General features: G+C 36.5%; 1 protein-coding gene and 1 long non-coding RNA gene across 6 annotated transcripts in view; both read left to right on the top strand.

The window, feature by feature from the left end:
• Positions 1-26252, top strand: part of KIAA1328 (KIAA1328 ortholog) — a 320199-nt gene that overhangs the window by 91399 nt on the left and 202548 nt on the right. The gene's annotated exons all lie outside the window — the stretch shown is intronic.
• On the top strand, positions 857-26245 carry LOC116572186. Its single transcript, XR_004278154.1, has 3 exons — positions 857-868; positions 15920-15923; positions 25881-26245. It is a non-coding gene; the product is annotated as an uncharacterized LOC116572186 (long non-coding RNA).

Raw genomic sequence — 26252 nt, 5'->3', positions numbered from 1 at the left:
TAATGATATATCTTTTACACATAAGCTAAATAGTTCTAAGACAAAAATAATTCACCTATAGAGCTGCCTTTTTAATTTTTGCATCTAACAGTATTAGTTTAAAAATAACTTAGGGCGCTTGGGTGGGTCAGTTGGTTAAGTGTCTGCCTTAGGTCATGATCCCGGGTCCTGGGACTGAGTCCCTCATCAGGCTCCCGGCTCAGGGGAGTCTGCTTCTCCCTCTACCCCACCCCCCGCCTATGCTCGCTCTTTCTCTCTCTCTCTCCCAAAAATAAATAACTAAAAAATAATTTAAAGTAGTAGTAGTTTTAAAAATAATGTAAACTAGTAGTTTTAAAAATAATTTGAAAAATAATAGTAGCAGTGCTGAAATGAGTGGGTAAGAGTACATTCTTTAATAAGCATTTGCATACCACAGAGATATGGTATGAAGTGTGCTGTGTAACAGAGTTAGTTGTGCATCAAGATGCTTTGATTCTGTAGTGTTAGAAAAATGGGCCTCCTGCTGTGCTCTGCACTTAGTTATAGACTCTACTTTATAATTAGTGTTCTACTTTTGGATTAAATCAGATCAAAGCAATGGCGACTCATTTTTGCCTCAATTCTTTTTCTATTTTAAATACAGGATGATAACATGCTACTCAAAATGAATCTGAATATTATGGTATAGCTATAACAGTTGCACATAATTCCATAACAACTCACAATAATTATGTTAAAGTAGAAAAAACAATGTCCAGGCATAGGGCCCAACACTTTGCCACAGTTACCAATTTTTGTGACATAATAATGTCTTTATCTTTATGCCATTTAGTATATTTCTCCACTGGTTGCCTATATCCCCAAATTAGGGCAATCACTGAGACTGGTGCCATGGACTTCTCTTCCAACATAATTGGAATCAATTTCTTGGTTTAACAAACCCAACATGAATCCAGTGAAAAAGAAAAAGAAGAAAAAGCAAATGGGCAAAATCTCTGAACAGTATAGAAGTCTTTGGGTAGGACTTGGATTTACAAAGACAGTTCAAGGCATACTGACCTTTTTCTTTCCAAGTAGTGAGAGGATTTCTGGTTCTAGTGGCCTCACTCTTGAGATCACTTTGGCCTATCACATATTTGAAGATTTGTTTTTCTCTTTTAGAATTGTGAAATATATTAATTTATTTTCCAGATTTTATTTTAAACCAGAAACAGAGTGAAACAGAGTCAGTAATTTGCTATTTTGTGATATTTTTGCTGTTCTTTGCTATAGGGAATATGTGCTGCAATGTAAATTTTTAAAAATTACCAAGATAGCTTAGCTATTTTATTTTCTTAGATGTTACTTTTGTTTTAACATCTAACATTTTATTTATGCTTTCATATATTCTCCATAAGAATGTTTTTTGCCCCGTAGAATTCCACCTTGCATATTACATTACACAGAAAGTATGATGTATAATTTAACAAAATCAGTTATAAAAGATTTAAACCATATGCACTTAAATATAATGGCCTTTTTCTTACTTTCCATTTGTGATCCAGCCTCCTCTTATCAGTTTATTTTACATCTTCAAGGGAGCATAAAGGAAAAAATATATAATATGAACAAAGGAAGTAAGTTTTTATTGAAAGTAAGCTTGTGATGATGCTCTTATTTTTATGACACAGACTACCTCAGTGACCATGAACATTTGCAATGATCAATCCTTTGATTTGCATTAGAAGTTTGATATTTTGTTTAAGTTTTTCTATAACTGACATTTACTATAATTACCTAAAGCCCTAAAAGAGAGACGAAATTCAGCAGTAGATGGGGGCAAGTCGCTCCATAGCACATTCTAAGAAACAGACATAACTGAGGTTCTCCAAATTATGTGCTTTTTGCTTGCATAATCAGAAGATGAAACCTTGCTATGAGATTGGAACTGGTTTCAAATTCCACTTTTTAATCAGTGTATAAAAATGATGAATGTGGGGCACCTGTGGTGGCTCAGTCAGTTAAGCGTTTGACTCTTGATTTCTGCTCAGGTCATGATCTCAGTCGTGAGATTGAGCCCCACATTGGGCTCAGTGATGGGCATGGAGCCTCTTAGAGATTCTTCCTCCCTCTACCTCTGTCCCTCCCTACTCTTCCTCTCTTAAAAAAAAAAAAAAAAGATGAATGTATATTCACACTTAAATTCTCAGCACCTGGTATATATATTTATGTCTGCACTAGGTGTTTTTAATGCTTTTTTTAATAGATCTTTTTACCTGCAGGACAGCCTTCTAAACTTCAATAGTAGAGCATCTGGAACTCAAGTCAACAACTGAGGGTACAAGAATAAGAGAGAAAAAGTGGGATGTCTTTAGTTTGGCCTATTTTGTTTATTTTCTGGAGTGGAGATGAGGTGTAAGGATAAATTCCATCTTTTTTCCTTTTTTCCAACTTCTGCAAGATTTTTAAATTTCTGTTTCAGTCATATTGGTTTGCTATAGCTTTTGATTAGAGTCCTATCATTACCACTCTCTGCCACTGATAGTCCTGTTTCTGCTCACAAATAAGGGATCACTTTATTGCCATGATGATTAATGATATTGAACACCTTTTTATATATCTGTTGGCCATTAGTATGTCTTTTTTGGAAAAAGATAGTCCTTTGCACATTTTTTAAAAATTGGGTTGTTTGTGTTTTTGTTGTTGTTGTTGTTTGTTTGTTTTTTGCTATTGAGTTGTGTGAGTTTCTTGTATATTTTGGATACTGAGCCTTTATGGGACATGTAGTTTGCAAATATTTTTATTTTTTTATTTCTCTCTTTTTTTAATTATTTTTTTAAAAGATTATTTATTTATTTATTTATTTGTCAGAGAGAGATGACAAGCAGGCAGAGAGGCAGGCAGAGAGAGGAGGAAGCAGGCTCCCTGCTGAGCAGAGAGCCCGATGATCCCAGAACCCTGAGATCATGACCTGAGCCGAAGGCAGCAGCTTAACCCACTGAGCCACCCAGGCGCCCCTTTTTTATTTCTCTTAATGATAATTTAGTGTTGGTGTTTAGAAACATGACTGATTTTAATATATTTCCATTTTTATTCTTTAAACTTCACTAAGTTTATTCTAATAGCATTTCAGTGGAATCTTTAGGCCTTTTTATATGTATAATATCATGTCATCTGTAAATAGAGATAGTTTTACTTCTTCCTTTCTTATTTGGATGCCTTTTATTTCTTTTTCTTGCCTAAATGTCCTGGGTAGCACTTCCAGTGGAGAATTGTTTCTTTATAAGAATTACTGAAAGTAATAAAGATGCAGCTTGGGAAAAAGAAAATTATATGTCACTACAATATAACGAAATAAGTCTGTAATAAATATGAGCTTTTATTTAAAAATTAGCCCAACTTAGTTTTCAATGAGCTAATCAGTCTTACCACCAGTCACAGTGATTTTAGAGACCACTTCTTGCTGAAGGTCAAGTGATTCTCACTCATAGTTCTTCAAATCTGTTTTTCAGAAACTTCAGGGAAGGTACAGCCATAGTGTTTCTAGTTCTCAGCTAGATGATAGCAGAGGTTGCAGACTACAGCCTACTAATCCAGTATACTGCCCATTTTTGTAAATAAAGTTTTATTGAAACATAGTCATGCTTATTTGGTTATGTATTATCTATGGCTCTTTTGTACAGAGTTTAGTTGCAGGAGACCATATGAGCCACAAAACCTAAAAACTATCTGGCGAACAGGAAAAGTTTCCAAAATTTGGGTGGAGATCATCCTCTCAAAATGAGATCTCTATCAAACAGGTCTCCCTTCTCTATCTTCATCTCTAATTTTGTGCTTTTATTACCCAACACAGTTGTTTGATTTCCTATTCTGATCTTTAATACTTGTGTTCAGAATTCCAACATTTCACTTCAAGATTTTGTGTTTTTCTCTCTCTCAGTAAAGCAAAAACAGGGAAGTAAGAAGAAATTTATTTTTGCATTTTTGTTTCTAACTTTTTTAGTGAATCTGTTTATCTGAGCATACATATTTTCTTTCTTACTGTATTTTCCTTTACTCTCCTGTTTTCTTTTTCCCTTTCCCCATTTACCCACACGTGAAGTCATTTAATAAAACAACAAATTTGAAGCTCTTTTGATAAGACTTTTCAGTTTATATCTTAAGGAAAAGGGCTTGTTCCCCTGTCATGAAAAGCTGCCCAGATAATGCTACCTTTGCCATCTCAGATAGCAGATGGCCCTCTAACACCTGATGGTATCTGGAACCATGTAGTTGGTTAGTTGGGATTTGAGGTTTGGTTTAGTTTGGGTGAGATTGATGTTAGCCTTTATTTCATTGCTTTGGTTGTTATTGTTGTATATGGGGGCTCTTTGTGGGGGGGCTGGTGATCCTTTCTAAAGATTCTATAGCATGCACAGGATGGACTTGTAAGAAACAGACTAAGGAGATAGGAAAACTTACAACTCATAGATAAGTGAATCCTGGAAATCTCATACACAGTGAGTATAGACAACAGTATGGTATTATAATCTCCAGCCTTGTTAGGAGACTAGATCTTAATTATTCCCACCACAAAATAGAAATAATAGTTATGTGGTGTGATAGAGGTGCTATGGCCAGAATGGTGATCATGTTACAGTATATAAATGTATCAAGTTAACATGTTGTATACCTTAAATTGACACAGCATAAGATGTCAAATATACTTCAGTAAAAAAATTTACAAAGTGTTATATGTCAAAAATATTTTAATTCTAAAAAGCACACCCACAAAAAAGAGAGTGGAGGGTGTATCCTTCAGTCCTCTGCAGCTCCTTGTCCTAATAAAGCAGCCAGGCTAGTCTATTAAGTATATACTCTGCATGTGCATGGTAAGAGGTCAGGGAAGATAGCCCCTGAGAATATAGGGATCATTTTACTAGAGAATTCCTGGGTACGTGGCATTTAAAATTTTATGACAATATGCATGTTCTAATGAGATGTGTAATGGTTTTCAGTAAAACTCTGTGATAGTCCTGTCATACCAAATCTTATAAAGCTATCATTATTAAGCCTTTTCTTCTGTAGTTTTTAATTCATTATAATCAGGATACTCAGGTGTTTCTATATCCAAGTGAAGAAGAAAACATTAACTCTCTCCAATTTTTTAAAATGTTTAATTAATGAAATATGTCCTGGACATGTCACATAAGCATGAATTGCTAAGCATTCTATTGCACAAATGTTGGCTGTTTTGCATGTATATGTAAAATAATATATTTTATATTTTATACATACTTATGTATGAAACTCTGCCTTTTTAGGAATCAGTATTTAGTCATACTTAATCAGTTTTATCCCAGATATCTTTTGCAACCCATTTTATCTGTCCTTATTTATTGTGATCCAAACAGATTGTGTTCTAACAAGGTTAAAGGACTAACAAAATAGTTGCAAATTAAAAAAACAAAACAGAAAACAAATTTAAAAAACCCTCTAGTTAATTCCCTGTAAAAAAGCTATGACAGGGGAAAGCTGCTTTTCTTAACTCTGTAGAAGTGCAAAATGAGCAGATATGGAGCCAGGAACTTCATCATAGTACTTTTTTTTTTTTTTAAGATTTTATTTATTTATTTGACAGACAGAGATGACAAGTAGGCAGAGAGGCAGTCAGAGAGAGAGGAGGAAGCAGGCTCCCTGCTGAGCAGAGAGCCTGATGCAGGGCTCCATCCCAGAACCCTGGGATCATGACCTGAGCCAAAGGCAGAGGCTTTAACCCACTGAGCCACCCAGGCGCCCCCATCATAGTACTTTAGATCAGTGGTCCTCAGATTTTAATATGTATACTCATCACCTGGGCAGCTTAATAAAATGTAGACTCTGATCCCTATCTGGAAAGGGACCCAGGATTTTGCATTTATTGCATGGTCCCAGGTGATACTGATGCTACTGTCTATGAACAACACAATTTGACTTTCTGCCTAATGGCAAGTTTTTCTCTATCTACAACAGAGGGATACGTTAAACCCAGTGTAGACGAACTGCTAACGTTGAGGTATACCTCTAATAAGGCTGGTATGCACTTGCTTAAGCTTGTTGTGATTGTGAAATATCCGTTGTAAACAAGAGTGATAACTAAATGAAGGATTAAGAATTCCTAAATGTTTTATCCTGGCTTCCCTTTTATCTAAATGTAGTACTGGTATTTTTCAGAAAAATGGAAAGCCTATAAGAAAACTACATTTATCTCTTGGGCTGTTTGGGTTCCCTTGAACCCTGGTCTCCTTAACAGAGTGCTTATTTTCTTATACAACTTTTTGGCTGATTCAAGTTTTGACTGACATCTAAATACAAAACAAGGTGTTTTTTTGAGTCAGTTGGACTTTTTCTCACCTCAGACTTCTGGAAAGCATTTGGTTATCAAATTAGAGCAAGGGCACAAGTTATTTGGTATGATTCATAGCTTGAATAGGGTAAGTGGCAATGTGTGTGTGTATAAATTTTCTTCCCTCCTGAATTTTTATAAAGGTCTATAACTGAGGATGAACCCTTTCTAAAAAGAGATTCAGTAATATTTCCATGGAAACAGACACCAAAAAAACACACTTTTTTAACTTACAAAATTTAAATAATTATTTATAATTACTCTTGCCCTATACACAAATGTAGTAGAGAATTTAAATTTTACTATTTATAATACAGTTATTTTTGCTATAAGGAGCCATAAGGCATTTTTAAAAGTTATCAAACTATGCCCCCAAAGCCCCACAGGATTTACAGGAAAAATTAGTTTAAGGGCACAACAACACTTAAAAACATCATCAGTGAAACATTTTTTATAAAAGGGAACCTAATAAAAATGATAGCATTAAGTTTTATATATATTAAGAAATGAAAATATGAATAAATACTACAATGAATACAGACAGTACTTTACCTTGAAAACACATTCAGAATGCTTCTGGAAGTACACAGAAAGGGTTGCACCTTGTGGGTTACTGTAAAATGTGGAAGGGTTGAGGAGATTGCATGGGAAGTTTTAACAGTAGCTGTGGGTGTGGCTCCTAACACAGGAGGTGGTATCCTCCCTGATAGATGTCTGAGAGGTGAGGCTTACAGACCTCTCTTTGTGTTCGCTGGGGATTGGGTCAGCTGGGTGCTGTTTTCTGCTGTGTCTAGTATTTCTCCTGGGTGATATTTGCATTTTCTCATATTATTTACAAATACATCAAAAACACTTAAAGTTTTTTATGTTTTCAGAGCAAGTGTTAGAGCAGAACTGACAGTTTGTGAAATTTCCCACTTGGAGAAATGAAACTTTTTATTTTATTGCAATTCAGTTGCACAGGCACCAGGGGGAGTAGTAGGTTCACATTTCGCAAGAGCACTGACCAGTGCTTTTCTTCGTTTTGTAGCTGCACATATGGTAGATTATTATCATTTTATGGTTACAGTTATAAGCAATTTGGTAGAAAACGACAGCTAAATTATGCAGTGTTACTTTTATTTGTTTTAATTTTGTAATCTAAATATATTTTTTAAATGGGAAAACAAAAGGCAAAATAATTTTTAGTAGTAAGTAACTCTTCCTGTGGCTTAGTCTTGTGCCACCCAGTGGAGCTTGCATTTCATTTTTAATCGATCTCTTGTGTATGATAGAAACTGGAGCATATAGCTGGGAGTTTATGTCTGTATTCTGGGGAGTGAATGTTTTCAGCCACATTATCATGACTCCCGAGTACTTATTAAAAGGGAGATTTCGCTGGCATTTGAATTGACAAATGCATAAATTTAAAAATCCTCCGCCATTCCATAGAGACAGAACATTCCCAAATTTTATTCCAGGAAGCATCCCTAGAAATGCTGCCAAAACAAATTTACTTCCTTAAGCCCTATCAGGATTTGGTACAGTGCTATACAGACTGCTGACTGGGTGTAGGCATCATGGCCCACTGGCATCTTTACATAAAACCCTTTTTTGAGTTGAAGGAGCTAATAATGTGCCAGGGGGAAAATGTGCAGAATGCCTACCTTGTTTGTTTGGGACTGGTATATTGAAAGAGTGTGTCAGATAATTGGTACCTAACACATGTGTGAAGGTAACCATAATTCAACTTGGAATACATATCTATTATAAGAGAATATATTTGCCTTGAGTAAAGGGACTAATTTTTTTTGCAGTATTTATTAATTATATTACTACTTGCATTATTAAACCTTTCTTAGATATTTTTCTTGACTTGTTCAGCATTAATACCTGTTAATGCCTGGATGGTGATCTGCATGTCTTCAAACACAGTCTATCTTTTATATATGGTCTATATATTTTACAGCCATTACCTGAACTAGGGAAAGATATATCTATATATAGATATTGCTTGATTATCGATAATACTAAATCTAGTAAAGTAATGTAGTGCTTATCATCTTTATTCTATTAATATGAGCATGTCATGTCAGTGATTTTACTAGTATGGGAGGTTATTTAGCATTTTTCATTGCTTTTAAGTTTTTAAATTTTTTTAAAGATTTTATTTATTTACCTGAGAGAGAGAGTGTACAAGTGGAGAGAGGGACAAAGGCAGAGAATCTCAAGCAGACCCCTCTCTGAGCACAGAGCCTAATGTGGACCTCCATCTCACAACTCTGCAATCACAACAGTGAGATCACAACCTGAGTCGAAACTAAGAGTCAGATGCTTAACCAACTGTGCCACCCAGACACCCTGCTTTTAATTTTTTTTTAAACAGTTAGTGATACAGATGGAACTAGGAAACAATGTATTTGTTTGTTAGAAAATTAAATGTTACTGTAATCTTTTTGATCCCAGTTGGAAAAAAAGAAGAACTTTTATTTTGATGAATAATATAGTTCCTAATTTATTCAGTATGATTTCTTTTTTATTGTATATGGGTAACCGTAACTTAATTCATTTGTATTATGTCATATGTGATTCTGGATTCACTTCCAAGGGTAATCAAGTCAGGAACTAATTGTCAAATGTTATTCTGTGGTAAAGTAAATTTTACATTTCCTTCAAATGAAAGTGTTACGTATTAGCACTCTCTTTATATTAAAGTGACATTATTCAACAATATTTGACTATGCTCTAAAAAGTAGTAGGTTGTTAAAATTTTTGAGCTGTAAACTTTTGTTACTTAAATATAAAAATCCAACAATATAATTTGAAGATACTAAGAACAATTTGAGAATTTGGAGCTTTAACAATTATCTTACTTAACATTTTATGAATCATATAAGTGATGAATACATGCATATACTCTTCTGGGTAATAATCATATTTGTAACATGGGACTGCTATAGAAACTCACATTACACTGCTTTTCTTGAATATAAGGTCATGGGAAGAGATAGCGAAAACAGTAAGTTTTAGGACATTATCTTAGGAAATATCTGTATGTAATGGTGGGTAGAAGAATGGGAAAGTCAGTGAAAGAGAGTTATAAAGGAGCAGTCAGTAAGGGGAAAGCAAATTGGGTCAGTAACTCAAAAACTGGGGGAGGAGATCCTTTGAAGAGGGAGAAAGTGCCCAGCAAAGAGGATAAACCCCTAAATCAAGTGGTTATATTTAGCAGTTCATAGAAGATATTTGTCATGAATAATGTAAAAATGTCACAGGACAGGGGAGCCTGGGTGGCTTTGTTGGTTAAGTGTCTGCCTTCAGCTCAGGTTGTGATCCTGGAGTCCTGGGATGGAGCCCCAAATTGGGGTCACCCTGACTGAGAAGGGCGGGAGCTTCCCAAGTGGTCTGCTTTCTCCCTCTGCTCCTTACCACATTTGTATGATCTCTCTCTTTCGCTTGCTCGCTCTCTCTCTCTCTCAAATAAATAAATAAATAAAATCTTTAAAATTAAAGATTAAATTGGAATTTAAATTAAATTGGAAGGAGGAAGTTGAGTCAGTAAGTACAGATTAATCTTTTAGAGTTTTAGTAATAATGGGAATGAGAGAGAGACTATTGGCAGCTTAAGAATAAAGTATTATTTGAGGAGAGCTTTTCTTAGGATGCACTTAGTTGAAAACTTAGGGGAAGGAACCAAAAGCTGTTGAGATCATGAGAAAGATAAAAATAATTTATAGAACAGTATCCATGTGACATGGAAGAGAGTGAGGTCAGAAACACAGATGGAAAAGTTTGTCTTAGAGAAAAGTTTGTCTTAGAAAGCATCCATTAGGGGCACCTGTGTGGCGCAGTGGGTTAAAGCCTCAACTCAGGTCATGATCCCAGGGTCCTGGGATGGAGCCCCGCATCAGGCTCTTTGCTCAGCGGGGAGCCTGTTTCCCTTCCTCTCTCTCTGCCTGCCTCTCTGCCTACTTGTGATCTCTGTCAAATAAATAAATAAAATTTAAAAAAAAATCCATTCATTCACTTGTTCCCTCATTCATTCAACATTTATCAAATGCTGAGACCTGAGGGAATGATATATTGAGATGGGAGTTGTTTAGAAATTGGGGACATTCAAAAAGATCCTGTTGGCTATCTGCCTTTTCAGTGAAATATTTATGAAATACTTGTTTTAGAGAAATACTTTCAGGTTGTACTTAAAAATGAGTAAAAATTTTGCTTCCAAATGCAGTTGCTTAGTTTTTCCACTTAAGTTTCTTCATTATCCGCATCAGACAATATTATAATTTATGTTTCAACTGCCAAACATAATTTAGTAAATTTAAGAGGGGAAGGAAAGCCTATTTGGCCATAGTTGTACTCTTTCTGTTCTTCCTTCCTGATGTTCCAAAATTCTATTCTTTGTAGAGAACATTTTGTCATTCTTTTATAATAGATCTAAATTCTATTAGATGTCCTTCCTTTGAGAATTTCTTGATTTCTTCTGCACTTTTGAAGGATATTTTTGCTGGACATAGAATTCTGGGTTGACTGTTCTTTTTAGCACTTGAGAAATGGGCCATTTCCTTTTGGCCTCCATGTTTTGTGATGAAAATACACCATCATTTGATTCCCCCCCCCCCTTTAAATAAATGCTTCTCTCTTGCTTTCAAGATTTTTCATCTTTGGTCTCCAGAAGTTTGGTTATGATTGTCTTGAAATGGGTTTCTTTGTGTTTATCCTGTTTGGGGCTTACTCAACTTCTTTACTCTTGCCAAATTTGGAAGTTTTTCAGACATTAGTTCTGAATATATTTTTCCAGCCCTACTCTCTTTCTGCTCTCCTTCTAGAACTCCAGTAACACGAATGTTCTATCTTTTATTATAGTCCCACACATCCCTGAGGCTCTGTTCATTTTCTTTTTCAGCCTGTTTTTTCTCTTTTGCTCTGATTGGATAATGAGTATTGTTCTTTCTTCAACTTCACCAGTTCTTCGCTATGTCCTCTCCATTCTGTTGTTGAGTTCATCCAATAAGTTTTTATCTTGGTTATTGTGTTTTTCAGCTCTAAAATTCCCATTTGATCATTCTTTATATTTTCTGTTTCTTTGCTAAGGTTGCTTTCATTTGATTCAAGCATGTCTGTAATTGTTTATTGAAGCATTTCATGATGGCTGCTTTAAAATCCTTGTCAGATAATTCCAACATCTGTGTCATTTCAGTATTGGCATCTGTTGATTGCCTTTTTTATTCAAGTTGAGATTATCCTGGCTCTTGGTATAGCAAGTGATTTTTAATTGCATTCTAGACATTTGGGGTGTTATGATATAGTCTTATTTAATTCATCCCTTTTAGCACATCTTTTCTGACATCACACCAAAGGGGAAAGAATAGGCTTCTCTTCTTTCATTTTAGGTGGGGATAAAAGCTCAGCTCTTCCCTAGACCGCCACTGATTACTACCTTGGACCTCCACTGGCTGAGAAGGGTGGGAGCTTCCCAAATGGCCTCCACTGTTACTGCTAGTAATGTCGTGAAAGTCTTGGTTTTCCACTCAGCTTCCTCTCACAACACCCCAACAGGGAGGGGCACCTCATTAAAGCTAGATGGAATTTGAAATCCAGGCTCTCTATGAGGCCATTACTAATAATCATGAGGCTGAATAAGGTGGAGGAAGGAGGCATTACTGTCAGATAGGGATTCAAATCCTGGCTCCTCAGTCTTCTCAGTAACACCCCAGGAGAGAAGGGGGTATAGGATAGAGGAAAACCTAGAAGTCCAGGCTTCTCGCTTAGTCTGGACTTAGGGGTAAGCTTGCAGTGTTTTGTGTACAACTTTGCTAGAGTAAGGCAGTTCTTGTCTAAAAGTTTTCCACTTTGCTAAACATCCCCCCCCCCTTTTTTTGGCTAGTGGAACAGGCTTTTCATAGATATTTTGAGTGCATCTGTATCTGTTGTCATTTCTGGGTTGTTGACTTCTTCAACACCCAGTCTAAGATATTTGAAGCAAAAACAAAAGTAATCAACACACCACAGTATTATTCTCCAGATTCTGAGGCTCCTAGCCTCTCCCATCTTCTCTCCATCTTTCAGTACTCTTATGTTTATTTTATATATAATGTCCAGGGCTTTAACTGTACTCAGTGAGAGGAATAGCAGAAATTATGTTTATTGTATCTTACATGGAACCAGGGATCCCACTGTACTAATCTTACTTTTTTCTTTAATCCCCCCCAGGGGACCTGGATGACTTAATCTGCTAAGCATCCATCTGACTCTTGATTTCAGCTCAAGTCTTGATCTCAGGGTCATGAATTTGAGTCTTGAATTGGGCTCCATGCTGAGCATGGAGCCTACTTAAAAATACACACACACACACACACACACACACACACACACACACACACACACAGATTTTTTTAAATATATTTGCTACTGACATTGACTCATTTTCTAAACACATCCTATTATAGTTAGATGTCTTAATTTAGTCCAAAAGAGGATATTTTCCCTCCTCCCAGAGCAGACATGGGTGAATTGTTTTAGTAGGCAGGGACTAACTATAGGAAGTTAATGCTTCCTTGTGGAACTGCTTAAAATAGTAAAAAAATATAGTAGAATTCATTGGCTTTAGCTATTCTGTTCATTATTTTTTTAATTTTGTGATCTGTTTTGAATTTTGTGATCTATTGTTAAACATACATAGATTAAAAAAAAAACTTAGGTCTCAGGGATTGTTCTTTTACATGTGGCCTCTGTATTAATTTATTTAATAGTCAGGTGTTAAAATAGTTAAGCCAAAACCTAACTCGTGATTTTAATGACATGGAGGAAAGTAAAACTTTTCTCCATGGATGTTTTGAGCTATTTTTCTGTAGTATTTCTTGAGTGGAGGGTCAAGCAAATAATCTGATTCTTTACCAGTTTTTAAAATATCATTCTGCTAAACAGTCCACATAAGCTCAATTATATTAGGAACCAGTGAAGTGAAGTTGTTCATAAAATGCTTTATTACCTTCAGTCTTTGCAGCATTTGCTGAGTTTAGATAATAAACCTGCACATAGAAGTTACTTAATTTTTCTCTGAGCAATAATTTACATTCGTGAGCAGTAGACTCTGTCATTTTCAAAGAGGTAAGAAATGAGATATTCCTACTCTTTTTCTAGTTTAACCTTAAAATGTTAGGTGTGGTTCCATTCTATAAGAAATCTCCTTTTTCACTCTAGTTATAAATACTGTTTTATGGATATCATTTGATTTTTACTTAGAATTATTATACTGGGTCATATTTTCGTACTTCATGAAAAAGTGCATGCAACTCTGGCAAGAGTGCTGTCCCTCAAGGCCACAGCTAATGGTCTGGCAATGTTAGACTGAACTCAGAAATCGTACTGCAACCATAGGCTTAACAGTGTGCTTGGACAAAGTGGAGGCTGGATATTTGAAAGTAGAAGAGAAAACTCTCCGCTTACATTTCCTATGGACTTTTCCCCCAGTATAAATTCTCAAACCCTACAGGTAATGTTTGCTAATTGTTATTACTTCAGCAGCCAGCCAGTCACAATAGAAATGTTATAGTGTTCCGAAAATTCAGAATATCGCTTCCTTCTAAAGAAGAAAATAGGTTATTTCATATATTCTATTTCTTATATGCTTCTTTCCAAAACAAAAGCAATTGATGAAAAGAGAGAAAAAGGCCCATCATACTCTAAAGATGGGTTAAAAGGGAAGAAGGAGTTGGATAGTGTGTTATCTACTTCGGTATAAAGTAGGAGAACTGGAGGAAGAGGGAGGGTACTGCGAAAGACATGCGCGCTCAGAGTGTGGTCCCCAGAACACCCATTAGGATCACACAGAAGGAAGCTTGTTAAAAATGTGAATCTTGGGGGTGCCTGGGTGGCTCAGTGGGTTAAGCCTCTGCCTTCGGCTCAGGTCATGATCTCAGGGTCCTAGGATCAAGCCCCGTATCAGGGTCTCTGCTCAGCAGGGAGCCTGCTTCCCCCTCCCCCACCCCGCCTGCCTCTCTGCCTACTTGTGATCTCTCTCTCTCTCTCTGTCAAATAAATAAATAAAATCTTTTAAAAAAAAATATGAATCTTGGACCCTACCTCAGATCTACTGAATCAGTATCTGCTTTCTAACAAGATTCACAGGTGATTCCTATGTACATTACCATCTAGGAAACACTGAACTAGTGGTTCTAGAACTTTACTCCAAGTCTTAGCTCCCTGACAGAGTAACGTCAGGTAAATTGTTAACCATTCTGTGTAGCAAATTTATTTGTAAAATGAGCCTAATAATAGTACTTAATTGTTTTTTTTCCTTTTGATGAGAATTAAGTACAATAGCTTTAAAACACTTAGTAAAGCCATCCACAGATACCTATTCCTGGTAATAGCATTTAATTTTGTATCTCTTTTTTAAATTTAATTTTATTTTTTCAGTGTTCCAAGATTCATTGTTAATGCATCATACCCAGTGCTCCATGCAATACGTGCCTCCTTAATACCCACCACCAGGTTCACCCATCCCCCCACCCTCCCCCAAAACCCTCAGTTTGTTTCTCAGAGTCCACAGTCTTTCATGGTTCATCTCCTCCTCCAGTTTATCCCAATTCACTTTTCCTTTCCTTCTCCTAAAAATCCATGCTATTCCTTATGCTCCACAAGTAAGTGAAACCATATGATAATTGACTTTCTCTGCTTGACTTATTTCACTCAGCATAATCTCCTTTGGTCCCATCCATGTTGATATAAAAGTTGGGTATTCATCCTTTCTGATGGCTGTGTAATATTTCATTCTATCTATGGACCATATCTCTTATAAGATAACTCTACTGAGGAGTCTGAAGAAGCTAGAGATGACAAATACAAAAATTATAAGAGCTGGAAGATGAATTATATGAGGAAAATATAATACCACTGGATTATTTAGTTTGAAAAAGAAGAACAAGGGGTCTCTTAAACTCAGTTTGCATTTCCACTTGGAAATGAATGGTTTTACATAGTAGCATAAATAGTTGAGGTAGGCAAATAAAGTCATGTGAGAAAGGGAAATATTATGTATATTGATATTGGTAGTTCATGGAGGTTTAAAATTTAATGACAAGAATGAAACTCTCCTGCTTAAAGATAGGACACAGACTGAGATGAGTCCTTCATAAGGAGCTTTTATCCTGTCCTTCATGGCTACTAGGAGGCCCTACCAGCTTGATGTTTAGATCTGCTTCACAAAGCATTATACACACGACTTCACTTATTGGCCTTTCAGAGTCTAGAAAACTTGATGTGTAGACAGTTTTCCATGATCTATATTGTCTGAAATATGCCCTGTCTGAAACTGGGAATTTTTTTATTTAATATTTTGTTTATTTGAGAGAGCAAGCAAGAAAGAGCACAAGCCAGGGAGAGAGGCAGAGGGAGAAGCAGACTCCCCACTGAGCAGGGAGCCCAGTGCGGGACTCCATCCCAGGGTCCGGGGATCATAACCTGAGCCCAAGACTGACAGTTAACTGACTGAGCCACCCAGGTGCCCCAAAACTGGAAATATTCAAGTGTTAATCATTGTTACCACAGTTTACCTTAATAATGATTGGGAGGGGGTGAGATAACAGCCTTCTTTTTCTACAATTCTAGACTAGTTCCTGTAACTCAAGAAAGTCTGAATGATTTAAAGCAGCCTTCCAAATGGAGAAAATACTTCTCCTTTGGGTCTAGCTGAAACATGGAACCTTTAAACAAAAGATAAATTTTTAAGCAAGTTAGAAGCAAGAGAAACACATGATTTTCAATAGAACTGCTTTTGTAGCCCCGTCTTTAATGTCTACCATGAGGCTTGTGTATGTGTGTTTAATATTAGAGTGTGATGTGAAAAGGAAACTTGAAAGAAATAAAAATTCTGGTCACTCTGGCACATTAATTGCCTGCTTTTTAGGATATCACCATATGAACTTTTAATTGTAAGTAAGTGTCCTTCTCTTTAAACCTCCAGTCTCACTGTTTGGTTGGTTTCCTGAAACCTCATGGTCTGCTGATCTGAGCAAAGACAAACTGTCAAGTATCACGGTCCTAAGTCTGTTGCAGACTCATCCTGTGTTGCAAATCTGCAGAAAGTAAGGTAGAAACTATGATGCTTAGACAACTAAAAAAGCTAGTTAATTACTCTAGTTAAATATCTTTCTGTGGCTCCTGTTTTTGTTGCTGTTTCCAGAAGAAACTGGGTGAGGCATTTGTCTTTTTTTGTAAATGTCCGGAATACTGAGTTTTCCCCTGTTCGTTTCAGAGGTTTGTTCCCCTCCCAAACTGATTACTATCATCAGGAAATTGAAAAACACTGTGGCCTTGCACTGAATTTGCTATAAATTTAATTAAAGGGAAAACTTCAGACTTGTATCAGTAGATTGTACTGTCGCACAGAACACAACTTAATAAAAGGGTATAAACATTGATGTGATGCTCTTGTCTAGCTCTGCTAATCAATTCATCTTGGTATCACTTTTTCTTTTACCAATAATCCATTTATAATTGCATATATCGTCATTGAGTACCAAACTAGTTATATAATGAGCATCTCTGTTTATCTCAGACAACGTATACTTTTTTTGTGGAAGGGGGTAAAGGAAATGATTGTGAGGTGAGAAATACGACATGGTCAGAAACCATATTTGCTTTAAGATGGGAAAATCTTTTTTTTTTTTTTTTAAGATTTTATTTATTTGACAGAGCAAGAGAGAGAGATCACAAGTAGGCAGAGAGGCAGGCAGAGAGAAAGAGGGAAAAGCCGGCTCCCCGCCGAGCAGAGACCCTGATGCAGGGCTCAATCCCAGGACCCTGAGATCATGACCTGAGCCAAAGGCAGAGGCTTAACCCACTGAGCCACTCAGGTGCCCAAGATGGGGAAATCTTATGGGATTAAGACAACTTAAAATTTTTAATGAATCTGTATTTTTTTTAGCCATCCTCTTGTCTAGTTTAAAGAATATATGGCCTATGGTTTGTTTCAATTCCCAGCCCAAAATGAGCATGAAATTCAGTAGATACCCCTTTACTTTGTTCATTTTTTTGAAGTGCCTGCTGTATACTAGAGAGATACCAAACTTACTATACTATGAATCCCAGGAGCACACAGGCCACTTTAGGTGATAGAAATACCAAATAATTTTAGCTGTATGCTATTTACCATACTAAAAGTGTTTGACTTTGCCTGGGGGTTCAGAGATGGAGGGAGAGATGGTGTAAGGGTAAATTTGAAAGGATAATCGGGAATTTTACATGTAGAAGGATCAGCAAAACATTCTAAGTAGAATACAGAGAACGTTCTATCTTTGAGTGTTAGGTCGTGTGTAGGTGTTCAGAGTGAAGGGAGTACCCACCGTAGTGAAAATCTTCATATTCCCTGGGAGTCTTGTGTCTAATGGATTGCATTAGAATTGGAGCCTCATGGTCCCCTGTTTTTGTCTCAAGGTGACCCTAAGTAAAACATCTCTTTTTTGTCCAGAAGCTTCTCTCTTTGATGTGAAAAATAGCATAACTGCGGTCTACCAAAACAGTGGGGGAGATGGTGAATAACTAAGTAATGTCAGACTTGTGTCCTGGGAAGGGTCACCAGTAGACTCCTCAGCTCTGTGTCTTTAACAGGCATGGCCTCTGCTGCTCTGGACACAGTTGACAACATCTTTTTTATTGATTCCTTTTCCTTGGCCTGCCCTTTCTATGTTATTGTTATATTGGCCTTCCTCTCTTCTCACACTGAGAAGACTTCTTTCTCCAGGTGGCTTTCCCTGGTTCCTCAGTCACTTGTTTCCTTGGGGAGTGCTAGCATAATAGTACGACATAACGTTCTTACCATTATTTCCATCATTTGTTATTTTAAATACGTGTTTGATTACCTGCCTTTCTCCTGGAGGATAAGCTCCCTGCAGGAGACAGTGTTGCTGGTGTTTATCACTATATATCTAGCATCTGGCACAGTCTCAAATGTTAATGTACTTAGTAAATGTGTTTGTTCTGTAAATATTTATTGAGTACGTATTATGTAGGCTAAGGAATTTGGCAATAAACAAAACATGAATATTCCTGCTCTGTGGAGCTTACTCGTTGAATGAAGAAATGAATGATCGGATGAATGAATGAAACCACCCATTCCCTGAACAATGTTACACACTCTTGTGTTCAGCCACCATATAAAAAGTGATTGACTCTCAAATTCTCTATTTCTACTGATATCTATTCTTTGAATTCCAGACTCAGGATTCCAAGGGTCCTTCATTAGCCATCTCGAGTAAATGTGCCCCAAGCCTCTCCAACTCAGTGTGTCTAAAGCTTGCTCCCCCATCACTGAAACCTTTTCTTTATTGTGCATTCTCTGACTTGTAAAGGGAACTGTACATCTAATCATACGTCTTGTCAGACAGTTTGTAGCTGACAGTGTCTTAAATTTCCCTTTGAAACTCCAGCCCCCCCTAATTTCTGTCACTGTTCAATTCAGGTCCCTTGCATCTCTTGCTTAGACTGTTGTAGCAAGTTTTTAACTGGTTGCTTTAATTCTGGCCTTAGGTTTTCCAGTCCACCCTTCATATGCCTACCAAAGATATCTTTATAAAAAGCAAATTGGTTGTAAGACATCACTGAGTTATATAGAAATAAAATTTGATAACTTAATATAACATTCCAGATCGGCCCCTATTTGCCTCTGCAGCCTCTTCACACATTCTGCTTCCTTGTGACCAGTTGACCCTCCCTGCCCTGCTATTTGCAATTCCTTCGTGTGCATGTCAGTTTCATCTCTCCGGGCCTTGGCTCCTGATCTTTCAGCTGAGGGTCCGCCCCTATCCTGCCTATTCAGTGCACCAGTATACTCCTTTTCCAAAATTCATTTTTGGGCTCATGTCTGCTCAGCTCTGGATTCTTTTCTTACTGCCCCCCTGCAATATTGTCAAAGTAACAACATACCCCCACTAAAAAAAGTAAAAATAAATCTCTATTGTATCCTGTGGTTAAATGCCTCTCCTAGAACTTTATCCTTATTTGTTTAAATCTCTTTCTCTCAGCCTCTTGATATAATTTTTTCACCTTTATTGAGACATATTTGACATACAACATTGTGTAAGTTTAAAGTGTACAGCGTGATGATTTTGTATATGTATATATTACAGAATGATAACCATAATAAGGATAGTTTGCACATCTGTTACCTCCCTTATTTGTGTGTGTGTGTGTGTGTGTGTGTGTGTGTGTGCTGAGAGCACTTAAGATCTCTTCTTTTACCAGCTTTCAAGGATACCGTACAGTACCTCTTGTTAACTATAGTTTCTATACTGTACATTAGATTCCTTAGAACTTACTCATACTGTAAGTTTGTATCCTTTGACCACTGTCACTCATTTCCCCAACTCCCAGCCATTAGCAGCCCCCAATCTACTTCTGTTTTTATGAGTTCAGCTTTTTAGATTCCACACTATAAATTACTTCACTTCGCATAATGTCCTCAAGTTTCATCTATATTATTACAAATAGGAAGACTTCTTTCTTTTTTAAAGCTGAATAATATTCCTTTGTGTGTTTGTGTGTTTCACATTTTTTTAATTATTAATTTTTTATTTTTTATAAACATATAATATATTTTTATCCCCAGGGGTACAGGTCTGTGAATCGCCAGGGTGTTTCACATTTTTAACTCCATCTTTTTTTTTTTTTTTTTTTAAGATTTTATTTATTTATCTGTCAGAGAGAGAGCGAACGAGAGCGAGCACAGGCAGACAGAGTGGCAGGCAGAGTCAGAGGGAGAAGCAGGCTCCCTGCGGAGCAAGGAGCCTGATGTGGGACTCGATCCCAGGACGCTGGGATCATGACCTGAGCCGAAGGCAGCTGCTTAACCAACTGAGCCACCCAGGCGTCCCTAACTCCATCTTTTGACGGACATTTAGGTTGCTTCCATGTCTTGGCTATTGTCAAGTAATACTGTAATATAGTAATTACTGTAATGCAGTAATACTGCAGTGACCATAAGGATGTAGATATCTCTTTTAAGATCATAACTTCATTTCCTTCAAATACATACCCAGAAATAAGATTGCTTAATCATATATAGTACTTCTTTTTTTAATTTTGATGGGAAGTTCCATACTGTTTTTCATAGTGGCTATACCAGTTTACATTCCCACCAACAGTGCACCAGGATTCCCTTTTCTCTTTACCTTTGCCAACACTTTTAATCTCTTGTGCCCTTGATCTCTTTTCAGAAAATCTCTTGAACGTATGCTCTGTGCTTTGCACTATGCCAAGTGCTTTTCATTTATTAGCTTATTTATATTCATAGTTGCCCTGTGAGGTGAGGTAGGTATTATCATCTCCAGATGAGGATGTCATAGAAGTGACTTATCCAAAGTTACATTATTATTGAACGCCAAAAAGTAAGATTTGAGCCAAGAATGTTAGGTGACACCAAAGCCTGTGCTCTCGTCACTCTACATTACTGCCTTTCTTAAGTGACTGGAAGAAAACTTGACAAGCTTTTTTACTCTTTTGCTCCCCTGGATATGCCTATCTTTGGCTTAAAGGATAGGTTTCTGTTGGTATATAGTCAGAGCATACTAACGGCTTGTCACCTGATTTAATGACCATGGATCCAAGGAGTTGTAGAGAGCTCTCAGCAGTCTGACCTGATGCTTCTGATTTTGCTTATCCCCACAGAACTTGTGGTGGAAGTAAAAAGACAAGAAGAGACTGAACAATAGTAGAATGAAGAAAACAAAACAAAACAAAAATACAACTAAAACAAAGTTTTTCTTCAACTAGTTATTATTATATATTCAAATATGTAGAAAAGTTGACAGAATAGTACAGTGAACCACCATATGTATGCTATCTCGATTTCACAGTTGTTGACATTTTGCTCTATTTGCTTCATGTCCTCTTATATATTTGCTTTTATTTTTATTACAAATTTACATAAATATATATCTGTATAAACATATAGATATGACTTAAATAAACTTAAATATATAAAAATTTATTTGCTAATTTTCTTCTGAGCCAAGTGTCATATGTCACCCTAAATACTTCACATTCATCTCCTAACAATAAGAATATTTCTCTTCATGAACCACATTATGATACTTAACAAAATTAGCAGTAATTCCGTTACATCAACTGTTGAGTCAATATTCCATTTTCCCTCATTGTCCCAAGAATATCTTTTATAGCTGTTTTCCTCTGAGTTATAGTCTAGTCATGGTCCATGGGTTGCATTTGGTTGTGTCTTCAATCTCTAACCTCCAACCCCCATGACGTCGACTCATGTAGAGCTCAAAGAGCTTGAAGAGTACTTTGTGAAATCTCCCAAATTCTGGATTTGTCTGATTGGTTCTTTGTACTATAATTTGTTTCTTTGTCCTCATTTCTTTGAAGTGGGAGTTAGGTTTACAGATTTGATTAAATTCAAATAAAACATTTAGCAAGAATATTTCATAGGCAATATTGCCTACTTTATATATTAGGAGGTATGTGATTTTTTTTGTTTCACTATTAGTGATCTTAAATTAATTCACTTTGGGTAATGACTACCACATTTCACTCTGGTAGTCATATGAGTCAGTGCTCATATTGTCCCAGATTTGACTAATGAGAGTCTCTTCAGGGTTGCTTCTATTCCATTTTACAAGGCTCCATCTATTTCTCTTCACATACTTTTTTTTTTTTGCAATATAGCATAGGAACATGTTTCAAGCTTGCTTTGTATTCTCCACACCCCAGGATGGAAATTAGCCATTTTTCCAAGGAGTTGTGGTTCCAGAAAAGGAGAATTGTTGTGCTTTTTATTTGTTTTGTTTTTGTTTTTTAGTTTAATGATTCTCCCTTTTTTCCCTGCCATACAGACCTTCCTTCATTGAGTTCTATATTAAATCAGGATTACTAACAGATTCCAGTATCCAAGGCAAGAGTGGAATGGGGTAAAGGAGTGGTCTTTGGTATGCCAGAGGAACTCTTCTAGCTTAAAGCAATCACTTCCTACTTTGGCTGCCTACTAGTAAAATATCCTGTCTCTGGTCCTTCTCCCTCTACCTATGATTTTTCTTTTTCTTTCTCCCTATCTCCCTATTTATTCTACATTGACCTTTACTTGTATTTACCTGTGTAAAGGATTTTGGAGTTAAGGGTTTAAGCTTTGCAAAATGACCATTTCCGGCAGCTGTTTCAGCTAATTAATTTGATGTTTAGGTTTTGATATGATCTTGCTTAATATTAATTTATACTTACTTATCTTAAGAAGGTTTCTTTCGCTGATGAGGCTGTGACGACTGCTGTTTCTTTCAGTTCTTGAATGGTGGTTGGCCAGATTACCTGTATGTTACATGTATTTTTTAAGATTTTATTTATTTGTCAGAGAGAGCACACAAGCTGTGAGAGCGGCAGGCAGAGGGCAAGGCAGAGGGAGAAATAGTCTCCCCACTGAGTAAGGAGGCCAAGGCAGGACTCAATACCAGGAACCTGGGATCATGACCTGAGCCGAAGGCAGACCCCTAACTGACTGAGACACCCAGGTGTCCCTGTATGTTAGATTCTTGTCAGTCATGGTTTGGGTGCACACCTTCCCTTAGATTGGATTTTCTACACCTGTTGCATTCTTTTCTGTCATTTGGCCAGGATTGAGTTAAATAGGTATTTTTTTCCTCACCTTACCCCCGCCCCCAAATCAGTGAAGACAGTATTTTACCCACATTTTACTTACATAAATCTCTCTCTCCAGATTGGGGTGGGCAGTGAAGTCTCATTATGTTAAGGGATGAAGGAAAATTACTGGATTGTTTGGATTTTCCAGGAAAGGGGGAGCATTTCAAAAATCTGGTGCCTGGGTGGCTCGGTGGGTTGAGCCGCTGCCTTCGGCTCAGGTCATGATCTCGGGGTCCTGGGATCGAGTCCCGCATCGGGCTCTCTGCTCAGCGGGGAGCTTGCTTCCCCCTCTCTCTCTCTGCCTACTTGTGATCTCTGTCAAATAAATAAATAAAATCTTTAAAAAAAAAAATCTGGTGAATCAAGACAGATATAAAAAACTGATTAAGGATAGGACTGCCTGTTTTTATACTTTGCCACATAGCATGTGTTTAAGTGAATTTGCCTATAATTTGTCTTCAAATGCTGACATTTAATTCTTAGGCTGTACAATTGTGCTGGCTTTTTCCAGAGTAAAATTCTTATTCTGTATCCAAGCTAATATGTTCATCTACTATAAACATTACTGCCTATGGTAACAGCCAGGCTAAAAAATTCTTTTTATATATATCATAGCTGGCAGGAACTCTTGGGACCATCACACATCATTCTTGTCTTTTGAAGCTTACTGACAAAAAGCATGGTGATGTAAAACCAGCCTGATCTGAAATAGATTGACTTTGAAATCATATTGGCTTATACAGAACACTGTTCATTCTATTGTTATTGTTTATAAGATACTGAGTATTCAACAAGCTTTTCTAATTAATGTATTCTTTAAACTTAGTAACCTACCCTTTTATTAGAACTGCTCCTCTTCTATTAGCTGTCTCTGGCTCCTTTTTTTGTTAAAGGTTAATAATGAGAATAATGAAGCAATTGGTTATTTATGCAGTCATGATTGGCAAAAGTTATTAGAACAGGAACCTGCCCAGAGGCGATGATTAGGTTATGAAAATGTTAAGGAATACTGAAACCAGTCACCATTTTTGACATTTATGAAATACTGTTCCCACCCTTAATCATGATGACCTGTTATAAAAGAATTTATACAGAATAATCTCATTGGACAGTAATTTCTATACCAACAGCATACATTATTTAGTGCAAAGGGGGAGATTTGGAAATGATCTGAGAGAAAATTGGGCCTGGGGAGGAAAGTACCACAATGAGAAGAAACAGAACTCTCTCTTGGGTGGAACTGTCTCCCACACACCTAATCTACAAAGTTAGGTGACCTTTCCAATTAGCATCTTCATCTTGAGCACTTTGCAAGTTTGAGGAGCTGTAGAGGAGGATATCCCTAGTTAGGCTACTGTGTTCTTCATATTAGACTATGAAAAATGTAGAGAGATATATGGGCAGAAAATTTCCTGATGATGGTTTTATTAATGAAACACTGACTTAATTGACATTATAGAAAAACAAAATAAGACAAAAACCTAATCGTAATTCCTTTATGTTTAGTATGGTTAGAACTTTCTTTGTAGATTAGGCACTAATTTTTACCACAGCACTATTATCACTTCTACTCTGCAATTTTTGTAGCAGTTTCATTAAGATAGAGTACATACAATAAGATTTGCCCTTTTGAGGTGTGCAATTCAATCTATGACCATACCACCCTGAACACACCCAGTCTGGTCTGAAGTGTGTAATTCATTATTTTGAGAATATTCCCAAAGCTGTGTGAACGCAACCGTCTAATTCCAAAACATATTCATTACCTACCCCACAGAACCAGTACCCGTCAGCAGTTGCTCCCTATTCTCCCTCGCCCGCCCCAGCTGCTAGCAAACCCTAATGTACCCTCTGTTTATATGGATTTGCCTATTCTGGACAGTTTTTCCCTTCAGCTTTTCTCATGTAATCTGTACTTCAGAAAATTGGAGGAGAGGACAGAAAGTGAACATGGATGAATTAAAAAAATAAAATGTGATCTTGTATACTTAAAACCAAGTATTCTTTTCCCTAGTTCATTAGAATAAGTATTTAAAACAATGACAAATCCCCCACATCTTTATATACATAAAATCATATAATATGTGGCCTTTCATGTCTGTCTTCATTAGCATAATGTACTCAAAGCTCATCCATTTTGTAGCATGTAGCAATACTTTGTTTCCTTTTATTTTCCTTTTATGGCTGAAGAGTATTCTATTGTATAGATATACCACATTTAGTTTATCTATTAACACTTGATGACACTTGAGTCGTTTTCACTTCTTCACTATTATGAAGAATGCTGCCCTGAATATTCACGTACAGGTTTTTGTATGGACCTCTGTCTTTTATTCTCTTGTGTTTATACCTAAATGTGCAATTGCTGAGTCATATGTAATTCAATATCTAACTTTTGAGGGTGCTGCTAAATTATTTTCCGAAACAGCAGTGCCATGTTACATTCCCATTAGCAATACAAGAGGGTTGTAATTTTTCTACATCCTTGTCAAAGCTTTTTATTGTCAGTCTTTTTTGATGACAACCATCCTAGTAGATTCAAAGTGATATCTCATATGGTGGTCTTGATTTGCATTTTCCTAATGTTTAATGATATTGGGCATATTTTCTTGTGCTGCTTGGACATTTGTATATCTTGGGAAATGTCTATTCAAGTTCATTGCCCATTTTTAATTACGTTAAGTAGTTCCTTACTGTTGAACCGTACAAGGTCCTTATATATTCTGAATACCAGTCTCTTATCATCTCTATGATTGGCAAATATTTTCTCTCATTCTGGAGGTTGGTTTTTCAATTTCTTAATAGTGTCCTTTGAACCAGAAGTAGGTTTTTTGTTTTATTTTTAAAATTTTGAAGTCCAATTTCTATATTTATTCTTTGGTTTCTGTGTCTTCAGGTGACCATTACCTAATCCAAGGTTACAAAGATTTACTTTTTATGAGTTTTACAGTTTTAGCTCTTATGTTTAGGTCACTGATCCATTTTCAGTTAGTTTTAGTGTATGGTGTGAGATAGGAATCTAAATTCATTCTTTTGCATGTTTGTTTTTATTCGTTTACATGTAAAGATTTCAGAGAGAAATTTCTGTTCAAATGAGATGGCCGTTGCTACTCTCTTTGTGAGTTATTGTTTTCATGATTTTTTTTGGTAGATATATGTACTGTGTTCATCTACTTGTGCTCTCATCAAATACGGTTGCATTTTTGTCTCTCCTTTGTTTACTGGAATCTGAAAAGCAGTACTGATAGATACAGTTTGAATCAGCTTATTCGTTTTTTCCCTTAATTTGCAATCTCAC

This window comes from Mustela erminea, chromosome 13 (genome assembly GCF_009829155.1).
Source record: "Mustela erminea isolate mMusErm1 chromosome 13, mMusErm1.Pri, whole genome shotgun sequence".
Lineage (NCBI taxonomy): Eukaryota > Metazoa > Chordata > Mammalia > Carnivora > Mustelidae > Mustela > Mustela erminea.
The sequence above is the reverse complement of the archived record's forward strand: the minus strand, read 5'-3'. Positions and strand labels throughout refer to the sequence as shown.